The sequence below is a fragment of the Phyllostomus discolor genome, chromosome 8 (genome assembly GCF_004126475.2).
Source record: "Phyllostomus discolor isolate MPI-MPIP mPhyDis1 chromosome 8, mPhyDis1.pri.v3, whole genome shotgun sequence".
NCBI lineage: Eukaryota > Metazoa > Chordata > Mammalia > Chiroptera > Phyllostomidae > Phyllostomus > Phyllostomus discolor.
Genome location: NC_040910.2, coordinates 38,387,241 through 38,400,291, shown reverse-complemented (window position 1 = coordinate 38,400,291; position 13,051 = coordinate 38,387,241). Strand labels below are relative to the sequence as shown.

Sequence of the window (13,051 nt, the reverse complement as noted above, 5' to 3'; positions counted from 1 at the left end):
TGTGGGGCCATCCTGGGCCCTGTGGGGTGCTGAGCAGCACCCCTGGCCCCCACCCACTCAATGCCAAAAGCACTTCCAATCGTGACAACCACAAATGTCCCAAACATTGCCCAGTGTGTCCTGGGGGACAGGGTGGCTTGGGGTGAGACCCCTGTTCCAGGGGCTCCCGTGACACGGACTGTGGTGCAAGGGTTACCCCAGAGGTGTCCAGAGCCCAGGCCTTGTGCACACAGTAGGTGTGCAAGAAATGTGCTTTGATCGAGGTGCACGTGGACAAGCGTCTGCAAACACAGCCCCTGGCAACTTCAGAGCTGCTTTTCTTCCAAACCTCCGTCTCATTCTGTTTGGGTTTGGGATTTTTTTTCTTCTGTCAACAAAACACCCTCTCTTCTTCCGTGCCCAAGAACGGCAGGCCCTCCCTTGTCCCGGGGCAGAGCCTGCTCCCCGCAGTGTTTGTCCTCCTGTTGAATCTGGCTGAAGTCTTGGGTTTGGGGGGTTGAGTTTCCTTTCTTTCCTATTTAAGGACAGGCAGGGGTGAGTGCCCGACTGCGGGGCCCTGGGAGGAGAGCATTCAGAAGCTTGGTGAGCTATAAAGCTGCAGGTTCTGGAAGTTTTAAAGCAAAATGAAGGCTGTTCTCTCTGAAGACAAGCAGTGACTGACGCCTGCCCGCCTCCCCTCCCCTCCCCTTCCAACCTGCTGCCAGGAAGCGTGAGCTAAGCTCTGCAGCCCCCAAGGACCGCCAACTGCTCCCATTGCCCCAAGGCCACCTTCCTGGGCTCTGACTCACCAGGCACGCAGGCCACACAAGCCTGGGTGAGGAGACTGGAGGGGAGCATTGTGGAACCTGCTTGGAAGCAGCCAGGGCTCTCTCCGAGCTGGAACTCCCTGAGGCCTCTGCCATCAGAGGACTAACCGCACGCAACGTCCCAGTTTACGGGAACAGCACGGAACGGGTTAGCCCACTAATGGGGAAGCCACCGGGAAGTCCTCTGGCTTTAGTGCTATCCCTGCATCTGAGGGCTGAGTTAAAGGAAAGGGGAGAAATCACGTGTGCAGCACACTCAGGTCCACAGTCCGCAGCCAGTCGTAAATGCCAGCTGGAATGAGCCCAGGCCACGTGACCGACAGCGTCCAGCCCCAGAGCTACCAGCAAGGCTCCAGCCCAGCAATGAGAAGACACCACTCTGGTCTCACCCTGGGCTGAATAACAAACTGTCACAAACTTAGCCCCTTAGACCACCATGTGCCGGCCCGTGGTTCTGGAGGTCAGGAGCCAGGCCGTGGCCAGGCTGGCTTCCCTCTGCTCAGGGTGTCACCAGGCCGGAGCTGACATGTCTTATCTGGAGCTCGAGGTCATCTTCTGAGCTCATTCAGATCGTTGCAGACTTCGGTCCTCGCAGCTGCGTGATCGGTGTCTCTGTTCCCTTGCTGGCCATCAGCCCCTAGCAGTTGCCTCGTTCCTCACCACCTGCTCCCTCCATCTTAAGAGCCAGTGGCAGAAGGTCTCCCTTGCATCGAATCCCTTTCAAGCTTCCCATCATTTCTGCTGCCTTTTAAGAGTGTGCTGATTAGATCAGGCCCACCAAAGATTACCAACCTTGCTTAAATTCACCCGTATCACCTGCAGGGCCTTGGCCTGGAACATACTCCAGCATGTTCTCAGGTCCTGCCGTACCTGGGAGAGTTAGCTATACAAGGTCACGGGGGTCGCCTGCCACACCTGGTCGCGCATCTCTGACAGGCACACAGCCCCTGCTGAGCCCTTGCTGGGCTGCTAGGGAAGGCTCAGTGAGATACAACAGGTATGAAAAGTGCCTGTAATTGCCAGGCAGCCCCTAGGAGAAGCGGGGGTTCTCCTGTGCACACAGCCGCTGCGTGCCACGGGTAAGATTGGGCCCTCCCCGCTCAGGGTGGGAGCCCTGGAGCCAGCAACACACCACCAAAAAAAAAAAAAAAGAAAGAAAGAAACCTAATTCCCATTTACTATCATTCTCCTTGTCTTTAACAGCAAAATTCAGGAAAGAAGCATCGATGTGAGGGCTGTGGAGGGGCTTCAACCCAGCCTTCCCACAGGGGACACTGGGCCATGTCTGGGTACCTCTGTGGTTGTCACATCTGGGACACTGAGTAGGTGGATGCCAGGGAGTCTGCTCAACCTCTACAGAGCCCAGAAAGGCCCCCCACAAAGACTGTTCCATCCCAGTGTCAGCAGTGGGGGTGGCAGGAGCCCTGCATAGTCCTTCCCCTGCATAGCACTGGTTAGCCTTTTTGTGTCCTGACTGGGAATCGAACCAGTGACCCTTTGGTTTGCAAGCAAGCACTCAATCTACTGAGCCACACCAGCTGGGGCTCTGGTTAGCCTTTTTGGGGTACCCTCTCTGAGGCCATGAGCCACGAGAGCACCCCCGGGCCCCTCTTCCAGGCCCAGTGATCACTCTGCTATGGAAGACTCATCTCTCTTAAACACAGAACAGTCAAGCAGCAGGTTGGTGGGAGAAGTGAATCCTGAACCCCACCCTTCTCTTCTTCAAGCACCAACAGCCCCCATCCTCATGAACTTGGAGATAGCCTGGGGCCCACCCCTGGGAACCTGGACATGGAGCGTGCGCCTTGGAGAAGAGACTCGGGCTGCAGCCTCCCCGAGGGACCAGCCTGTCTCTCGCTCAGTCTGCAAGGCCGTCAACTCTTGAGCCCACAAAACCCCTGGCTGCCTCCTGGGTGTTCGCCTGCTGCAGGGAAGCCTGAGCTCAGCCCCAATCTGCCTTCTTTCAAACGGGTTGGGGCTGCTGGCCTCACACCCGGGAGGAGCCCTCAGTAGCCACCAGAACCAGGAGCTGCTCCTCGAAGGCCCTTCTCGCCTCCCTGCCTCGCCTCGGCCCCGCCAGGCACATTTTTCACATTGTTTTCCTTTTACGCAGTCCAGCCGGCCAACTTTCAGAAGGCTCCACTGGCATCCAGCTCTTTCTCTTCTGGTAAGCAGCGGCTCAGGTCGGTTTATCCAGTGGGCTGGGAGTGGCACTCGTCCCAGCTATGAGAGCTATGTGCGGAATTCAGAGGGATTGCCAGCATTTTTGTGTCTCGTCATTGCTTCCTGTGCAACTGGAAAACACCTCTGAGGGCAGCGATGGCATCACAGGCCCACAGAGTTGCTGCGTTGGCGGCTCTCTCGGGTCTCGGGGGCAGGGTGGGGGTGGGGGGACTCCAGCCCTGGCACAGCGCGGAGCCGGTTTCTGTCTCCCCGGCTGGGACACTCCCGGCAGGTTTGAGCTGCTCTGGATGCCCAGGGAGTGTGCCAGGGAGGCTGGGAGCGGATCCAATTTCCTGGCAGCCTCGGAGCTCCGCCTTCCCTGCAGGGGTTGTTGTCTGCATCTCCACTTTGTACCCTAGGCACCGAGCTTTAGACTGCCTGTCCCAGGGGGGTGTTGGGTACCTATTTGCTATGCATCCCCCTGTGGACATCGGGACACCCAGTCCAAGTGACGTCTTAGAGTCTACTCCGCCTGAGCCTGTCCTGCAGCCTCAGGGTGCACCCATTTGACTCGCCAACATGGCAGCACAAAACCCCAAAGGGGAAAGGGAACAGAAATAAGACCTTGAGAAGCCCTCACAGGGGTCCTCCACGTGGCGTGGAGGTGACAGTGCTTTTCAAGGAATGCGCAGGCTTCTCAAGCACCCTCAGGGGCCCTGTGGGCAGCGGGCGGGAAGGTCTGCCCTGGTCTTTGGGGAAATGTCCACACTCAGGGAGCCCAGCATCACTCATAAACCACCCGACCGGAGGCGTGAAGCCATGGCTTTTGTTACTGAATGTCACTCACGGTTTTCTCTGACCCTGGTGGCCGCAGGACTGCCCCCAACCCAACACCCCACATTCGTACTATTTTTAATTCCATTTCTGCAACTTGACAGCTGGGCAACTCGGAACAAATCACTGCCTGTCTCTGAGCTGCAGTTTCCAAGGGCACAGGATGAAGTCAGGACAGAGCAAAACCCCTCGGCTTCCGGCTTCCAAGCGGTCAGAGAAACTGGTGGTCCTCTGTGCCTTTGGGGGGTGGGGGGGTGGGCGTTCTCCTGATCGAGGTGACGGCTCACAGGTGTGTGCATGTGTCCACAGTTCTCCGACTGCGGCTCCCAAATGCTCAGCTTGTTACGGCTCAGTTATATTCATATAGTATGAAGCTGTTGTAAAAGTAGATAGATAGATGATAGATAGATAGATAGATAGATAGATCTATATGTATATCTCAAGCAAATGGCCATGGAATGCCTTTCTGATGGAGTTTGGCAGAGACTGGGGCCACCGCAGTGGCGGATCGGGGAGAGGCCGCCGCACTGAGGAGAGATGGGGACGACCGGAGGTGGGCGCGTCACGCTGGCCCTGGACCAGCTGTGGCACAGGGAGAGGAATAGTTTCGTTTTGCTTTTTCAGATGCTGACTTCATCTTTTCCTGTGTGTAAAGTCGCTCAATTCAAATAAGATGTCACTAGCAAACTCCTAAAGTAACACTAAGGACTCCAGTCACTGGAATCGAATCACCAAAATAGTGCAGTAAAAAACCGCACTACCAAATGTGCAAGGCAGACCTGCAGAACGGGGCCCGTGGCCGTGCTGGGCGGGGAGGGGCGTGCGGGGACTGTCGGGAGCCGACAGCCCGAGTCCCGTGTCTTCCGAAGGCTTCCTGCCCCCGTTTCCCGCAGACCTTCCTCATCATTTCAACGAGTTCCTTTCCCTCCCCAACTTCTGTTTGTGTGTTTGTTTGTTTGTCCTCAGTCCTTCCAAATGTCCTGCTTTTTCATCCGGGGTCATTTTTCTCTAACATTCTTTTATTTTACCTTTGATAAGGCCAGTCAGTTGGTAATAAATTCTGTTTTTGTTTGCCTGAAAATGTCTCTATTGTTCTCCCTAATGTTTGAAGTTTATTTTCAGCAGGTCTAGAATTTTCCACCTAATTGTTGGCCTTTTTCCTCTGGCAGCTGATGCTTGTTTGTTTGTTTTGTAATTAACTGATTTTATTAAGGAATAATTTATTTTCAGTAAAATGAACAGATCTTAACTATACAGTTGAATGCATTTTGACAAACATGTACACCTGTGTACGCCAACACCTCAGTCAAGATATGAGGTGTAGAGCTCTAGCTCTGGCTGGCATAGCTCAGTGGATTGAGCAAGGGCTGCAAACCAAAGTGTTGCAGGTTCGACTCCCAGTCAGTGTACATGCCTGGGTTGCAGGCCATGACCCCCAGCAACCGCACATTGATGTTTCTCTCTCTATCTCTCTCCCTTCCCTCTCTAAAAATAAATAAATAAAATCTTTAAAAAATATATAGAAAGTTCCACCCTGGCTGGGTAACTCAGCTAGTTAGAGGGTTGTCCTGATGCACCAGGGTTGTGGGTTTGATCCCCAGTCAGGGCACAAACAGGAAGCAACCAATGAATGCGCACCTAAGTGGAACAACAAATCGATGTTTCTCTCTCTCTCACTCTCTCTCTCTCTCTCCCCCTCTTCCTCTCTCTCTCTAAAATAATTTTTTTCAATTTTTAAAAGAAATCTATTTAAAAAGGTGTAGAGCATTTCAAATGTCTGTCTTCTTTTGTTGACAGAACACTTTCGAGGCTCACACGTGTGGCGCCATCTGTCAGGACACTGCTGTTTCTCATTGCGCAGTTACGCCCATGGTTCAGCTGACTACAGTTATTCATCCTCTTGTTCAAGACAGGCATGTGGGTTGTTTCCGGTTTCTGCTATTATAAATACATAGACATACACACATCTCGTACAAGTCCTTTTGTGGAATTGCTGGGTCATAGTTAAGTACACGTGCAGCCTTGTAAGAAACTGCTAAACTGTTTCTCAGCAACTGCGCTATTTCACACTCCCGTCAGTAAAGTGTGAAACTCCCAGCACTTCTCCATCCTCCGCAATACTCGGCCTTCTTGGCGTTCTTAATTTTTGCCACTCTGGTAGTTATGAAGCAGCCTCTCGTTGTGATTTTCATTTCTCTTTCCCTTTCACCAGTGACTAATCTTCGAGCACCTTTTCGAGTGCTTCTTGACCATTTCTCTGTTGGCTTCTAGATATTTATCCTGCCTGAGGTTGTAGGGCTTCTTGAATCTATGGCCTGTGGTTGGACAGCTTCTTTTAACCAGTCTTGGGCAATCATCCATCATTATCTATTCAAAAACTGCATCTGTCCCACCGTCTCTCACCTCCTTCCAGCCTTCCAGCTGCCTGTGTGCCGGCCTCATGGCCTCCTCCGTCTGCGTCTGCTTCTCTGCCGTGGCTCCTCCCCTTTGTGTCTCGTGTTTCGTTCTGGACGTTTCCCCCTGAACCATCTTCCGGTGCTCTCGTTTTCTCTTTAGTTGTCTCTGATGATGCTGCTTCTTCCATTGTGGCTTTCTTACCAGTGTGTACATAACATGTTTCCAAAGAGTGTTTCCCATAGTGAGGTTTTAAAGACAGAAAATGAGCGTGAGTATCCTGGGGGCGTATATTCAAGGACTGACAGCTTTGGGGGAGAAACACTTTATATGCAATATACATATTGTATATATATATATTGTGTATATATATAGTATATTGTATATATACACACAATATATATATTGTATATAAAGTGTTACAAAATATGATATATGTGATATATATGTGCACACAATATAGATATCATATTGTATATAAAGTATTTCTCCCCCAAAGCTGTCAATATATCATATTGTATATAAAGTATTTTTCTCCCAAAGCTGTCAGTCCTTAAATATACGCCCCCAGGATACTCACGCTCATTTTCTGTCTTTAAAACCTCACTATGGGGCTCTGTTGGGGGAGGGTTCAGAAAAGGGACAATGGCCTCTGCCCATCGCTCTGTCTGGGAGAAAACTGTCCCCCAGCCCCCCCCCTTGATGTCAGACACTTCACTTCCTCCCTGTGTGTCTCTGGTGCCTTTCAAGCAGCTACCCTGGTGCTGGAGCCCAGAGGGAGTGGGTCTGAGTAAGTCTGCGTGGGTCCTTTAAGAAGAACTGCTTGGGGCACCAAAAGTTTCTTTCCTCAATTCAATCGCCACTGGTTTTTGCAGGCAGAAGTTGTGGGTACTTATCTCCCTGGTACTGGAACCCTGGATGGGGACCCTGGTGTGGGGCTAGGACTCCTCACTCCTGAGATATCCCTCCTGAGTTTGTATCCACTGCCTGTGGGTGTGGGACCAGCGCGTTCCTTGTCTCTGCCCCTCGGGCCGGCCTGGATGGATGTGGTGTCTTCAGTTCTGTAGTTGTCAGACTTCCCTTCAACTCCACTTCTGTCGGTTCTGAGTGGTGGTGGTTCTATAATTTAGTTGTAATTTTGATGTTCTCACTTTATTTTTTATGACTTTATTTTTTGAGGTAAATGTTTCTAGGTTAAAACATATAGATATTTATTTTATTTTTCAATTATATTTTTTATTTAGTATTACTTATTTCAAGTGTAATAGCATAGTAATTAGATAATCATATACTGTACAAAGTGTTCCCCCCGATATTTCCAGTGCCCACCTGGCACCACACATAGTTATTGCAATCACTGAGTTTATTCCCTATGCTGTACTTTGCATCCTGTGACTGTTTCGTAACTGCCGATTTGTACTTCTTAATCCCTTCACCTTTTCCCATCTCCCCGCCCCTCTGGCAGCCTTCAGTCTGTTCTCTGTATCTACGGGTACGTCCCAATTTTATTCATTTATTTTGCTCTTTAGATTCCACATATAAATAAAATCATATGATATTTAAAAATTTTTTTAAATAAAACCTTACTATGGATATATATACATATATATCATATTGTGTATATGTAAATTTAGGATACAAGCAAACATAAAAAGTATAAAAATAGAGAAAAAGACACAAACACAGCATACTGTGGTTGAAATTGCAGAGATTTTTTTCTCCTCTTTCCTCTTTCCTCCAAAACGTATCAATCATGTGGAAGCCGCATGTACTGCTGCACCTGCGGCTTCTCGCAGTGCAGTGGATGGGCCCGAGAGTCTGGGTGACTGGTCATCACCTGCTTGGCTTTCCCACGCTTCCTTTTCTTCTTTGACTAATAAAACTTTTCCTGGACTCAAGTGTGGTAGAACTGGGGTTGGCTGATAACAATAGAGCTATCTAGCTTTTCAACAAGAAAGTTACAAATATTTTACATTTTTCCAAATTCAGTAAATGTAATGCAGACTTCTGCTCCCATGTGATAAGCATTTTCCACTCTTCTAAAATCCTTTGTCCTGCTCTGGCTGGTGTGGCTCAGTGGGTTGAGCATGGGACTGTGAACCAAAGGGTCACTGGTTCAACTCCCAGTCAGAGTATATGCCTGGGTTGTGGGCCAAGTCCCCAGTGGGGGGTGCTCAAGAGGCAACCACACATTGATGCTTCTCACCCTTTCTCCCTCTCTTCCCTTCTGTCTAAAAATAAATAAATGAAACCTTTACTAAAATAAAGTTAAATGCTTTGTCCTTTCTCACAGTTACATTTTCTGCCAGTCTCAATGTGGCTTCTTCTTATCCTTAGTTATAAGACTTCTGTTCAGCTAGATTTCAGGCAGTTCCGAATGATGGCGGTTCTGTACTTTAGTTGTAATTTTGATGTGTTTGTGAGAGGTTCCAAGTACCAGGTTTACCTGCCCCCCGTCCTGACTGGACCTCCCCACTGTGTTCTTACAGTTCAGATACTAGCCCTTTCTACGTGTCCGTGGGTTCCTTCTTCTGTAGTTTCCAATTCACTGCCAGAATTCCCATCTCTCCTGGTTATCTCTTCGAACATAACTAGCACGGTCACTGTAACGTCTCAGCCGGCCCCCACGCAGAGAACCCCGCGGTCTGTCTGTGCCGCCCGCTGTCCCCGCTGGTTGATGCGCGCATGGCCTCGTTGGAGCGCACCTAGTAGTTTCTCACCCTGTGCTGCGCGTGTGATGGCGGGCTTGTGTGCAGAAATCGTTTAAGCCCAGGATGATGATGACGTTTGTCACCAGGGAGGATCTATGTCCACTTCTGCCCAGCATCTAGGGCTGCTGGCCACGTGCCGCCACCTCAGTCCAGCATCAGGCACCGAGATTGTTCAGCGCTGAGCCACAGTCGCTGTCGGAGCTGCCTGCGTCCTGCGCGCCCTTGTTCTCAGGCCGTCGCGCTGTGTTGTCCCTGTTTGTGCTGACGGAGCTCCACCAAGCTCTCTCCCTTTGGAGGACCCTGGGTCTCAGCCTCCACACCCCTAACCTTTGAGGCTAACAGAGGCATCACTCCGCCTCTCAGCAAACCCTCCCCTCACGAAGAAGTAACCTCAAAAGCCGGGCTCTAGGACCTCCATCCTCCCCCGGACCCTGACTGGAAATTCTTCGCCATCTTAACAGCCCTCCAGCGCCTTTCAGCAGGTGTTTCTCTGTTCTGTCCAGCTTACCTGGGTACCCTCGGCAGGAGCCTGCCCCGGTTTGCCAGCCCACCGTTGTGCAGCCTGAAGTCTGCAGATGAAGATTTTATCTCAAGTCCAGGCGGTGTAGGAGGAGGCCGTGAACATAGATCGTCCTGACTGTAGAGACGCAGAATGACAAACTGGGACCCACTCTCAGCTTCTAGAATGACCCTGGTGTGTTCTGGCTGAAGAAGCTAAGACCCCAGTCGGGGCAGACGCAGGTCCCCACGTCCAGACACGCCCTGCGCGTTGCATCCCAGGAACCACGTCTGCGTCTGTCCTGCAGCGTGAGGCCCCTGGGAAGTGCCCTAGGTCTCCCTGATACTTCCAGGAGAGTTTTGCAGCTCAGGTTACCAGAGGCTAAAACACATCTAAGAGCGTCCAAAAATGACATGGAAGTGACTCAGGAGTGACTGTCATCACGGATTCTCGGAACTCATAGCAGAGCTTAAAGGAATCGAGTCTCGCATTGTGGCTTAGAATGGGCAGGGATTTCCACACTTTAAGTCAGACAATGTGAAAATGGACATTCAATTTCTGGCTCTCCCACTAACTTCAGCCACTCTTATTTTTAATATGACACCTTCCACTCTGCCCAGGTCTCCCCTGAGCCAGGTCCACTTCATGACACCCTGGCCCCCGCAGCCCCCGGGCAGGGGAGGGGAGTGGTCATCTTGGCAAAGCAAAGCTCCTTGAGGAGTGGGATTCCCAGTGGCTTCCCGCAAGCTGGCCCTTCCTTATTCGCTGTCCTCGTGTCTTTTGTTCTGTCCCTGCAGCAGCTGCATTTATATTTGGCAATTGCCACAGGTCTCTGAAAGAGGTCCACTCTGCATGGCTGCTGGTGGGACCTGGTTTGCCAGCAGGGAAGGAGTGTCGCTCTGAGCATTGCAGCAGAGTTCAGAGAGGGGAGGTAACTTTCCCAAAGCCACACAGCTTTGGGACTGGGGCGGATTCAGATCTGCTGCTTCCCACAGCCACTGCACCTTCCACTGCTGTGCTCTCGTCCCCTTCAAACGCACTGTTGGCTGAGTCCAGGGGACACTCTGGCCCTGAGTGACTTCGTCACACAGGGTTTGAATGCTAAGAAAACTAAACCCCCTTTTGAAACATGCTTCAGTATTCACTCAGGACTATTTCAATTCAAGCTGAACCATTTCAGTTCCAAAAAATTTGCCTAGGTAAGTCTCTTTTGACTGCAGATTTTCTTCTGATAAAGGCCTTAAATTCTCCCCCCAGGGAACACTGAGGGTGTCTGGGGACATCTGTGTTTGTCATAACTGAGGGAGCTCCTGGCATTGAGGGGGTGGGGCTAGGGATGTTGCTCAACACCCCACAGTGCTCGGAATGGCCCCGCACGGAGAGCGACCAGTCCCGGTGTCAGCAGCGCCCAGGGGGGAACTGCTAAACCAGGTTCCGCCATCCCCACAGCTCCTGCTGAAGAAAGGCCGACTCTCTCCACTGTTTTGTGTAATCCTCTGTGCACTGGAGCCTCATGTCTTAGCTCTATAGTATTTTGGGGATGACTGGCCTCCCTTTTATCACAGCTTCGCAACGCTTACGGGAAGTGGTGGGGAGGCAGCCTCACCGTCCTCGCAGGAGCCGGATTCAACCTGGTGTGACTTCCAGCCCTTCACTGGGAGGCCAGCCCAGGGCCCGGTGGTGTCTGTCAAGGTTCTATTTTTAGGCTAACCTCACCCCAAGTCTTGTCCTCAGGCTCACCAGGCCTGAACCAGCCTCTCTGCGAAGTAAAGAACATGACCCCCGCCAGCAGCTCTGACCGCGCCGCCCCTCCGCCCTGGAGCAGCCTGCTCCGCCCCACCTCCACTCTGCCCCCAGCTTCCCAAGGCCCAGCGGCTTCTGTGCCTTTGCGGGCCCTGCTGAGCCAGGTCAGGTGTCTGCTTCGTCATGTGCCTCCTGTGGGGAGGCAGCTGGCGAGGAGTGTTCCCCAGGCTGACTCAGCATGTGCCTGTTCTGCCGGCCTTGGTCTCATCCCGGAGGGCATGGCTGGTCCATGAGTCAGTGCCTGGCTGTGACAACAGCCAGGACAAGGACTTGAGTCGGCTACATGGGCTGTGGTGACGCAACCAGTGTCAGGATCTTGGCGTGTTGGCCCTCACACACTCACGCGTATCACATGCACAGACACACTGACATACACACATACAAATATATATATATAAGCAATCATGCGTGCACGCAGATGCGCACACTCACACACCTATGTACACATGGACACACACTCAGGCAGAAGCACAAACACATGCACACTTTACATGCATACACATAACTCACACACATGCCACACAGACACAGACGCTCACACACGCACCTCTGGCTGGTCTCTGGGCTAGATCGTCACCAGCACAGAGGGAGCCCCTCGCGGCCGCGTGCTCGGGGGGAGACCGCAGCTGGGGTGGCTGCACGCGGTGGCCGGGGGTCCCGGAGGGCACACTGGATACTGAACAGGACTCTCGGCCTCCCAGAGAAAACACTGCTGGGGCCACCGTTTATTCTCTGTGCACGTCTATTTTTAGCACTAAGTAATTTAGGTATTTTTGAACTGAACCAGGGCGGTTTTCCCTGAGTTGGATATTTTGTGGCCACTTTGAAGCTATCTGCTGAATCAGAGCTCTGGAGCCCGCACGTGGGCCCTGTGCGCCCAGGGCAGACACCCAGGCCTCTCATGACCCGAGAGGGGGTGGGGGTGTCTGCTGGGCTCTGGGAGCAGGCATATGAAAGGGTTTTTTTTTATTAAAACTTCTGACGAGATCACTGTAGATTCACATGCAGTTGTAATAAATCACAGAAATGCCTTGTATCCTTCACTCTGTTTTCCCCAGCGGTAAAAGTCCCTGGCCGCTATCACAGCCAGATGCTGGCACAATGCAGCCCACCGACCTTGTTCAGATCCCCGCGGGTCTGTGTGTGTGCATTAAGTTCTACGCAAGGTTATCACCGGGGCAGGCGCACGGACCCTCCACCAGTCGAGACTCGCCCGTCTCCAGCCCCACAGGACCTTCGTGTCACCCTTGTCCCCCAACCCCCAGCAACTACCCATGATTCCTTCATCCTCACAATTTTGTCATCTCAAAAATAGCCTGTAAATGGCACGGTACCGCATGTAACCTCTGGGGCTTTTTTCCCTCAGGAGAACTCTCCGGAGCACCGTCCAAGGCATGCTGGTCAATGGTCCATTCCTTTTGATTGCCAAATAAGAAATTTCTTGAAAATCTGCCATTAATTTTCTGTAGCCACCTGGCCCCTCCCGACTGCCAAGCAGACAGTGAGACAGTGTGTGGTGACAGACACACAGAGCGCTGGTTGCCTGGTTAGATGTCCACCCAGTGGGGCGGGGGCTTCCCAGGACTCTTGAACTTGGGTCCAGCACCCTGCACCCCTCTGGCATCCTGGGCGCCGTGGGGGTTGAGCAGCATTCCTGGCCCCCGCTCCTCACTCCAGGAGCACCCCCAGTGCTCCAGCTAATGGCACCAAGTGGGGAAAGTTACATAGCACAGGCTTGCATTTATGTAACCTCAGGTGACCGACGTGTAGAGAAGCGATCGGTGGTTGCAGGGATGGAGGTGGGTTGGGGGGGCCTGGGTGTGGCTCTCTAAGGGCCACAG

At 52.1% G+C, this 13,051-nt stretch overlaps 1 protein-coding gene across 2 annotated transcripts in view; it reads left to right on the top strand.

Annotated features, from left to right (window-relative positions):
- GNG7 (G protein subunit gamma 7) overlaps positions 1-13,051 on the top strand; it is a 116,681-nt gene that overhangs the window by 94,037 nt on the left and 9,593 nt on the right. Inside the window, exon 1 of one of the 2 annotated variants that reach the window (XM_028521676.2) lies at positions 2,949-2,973. The exons of the other annotated variant lie outside the window; for it this stretch is intronic. The gene's annotated coding sequence lies outside the window, so the exon portion shown is untranslated. Of the gene's footprint in view, positions 1-2,948; positions 2,974-13,051 lie in introns of those variants that run through there. 2 annotated transcript variants of the gene reach the window in all.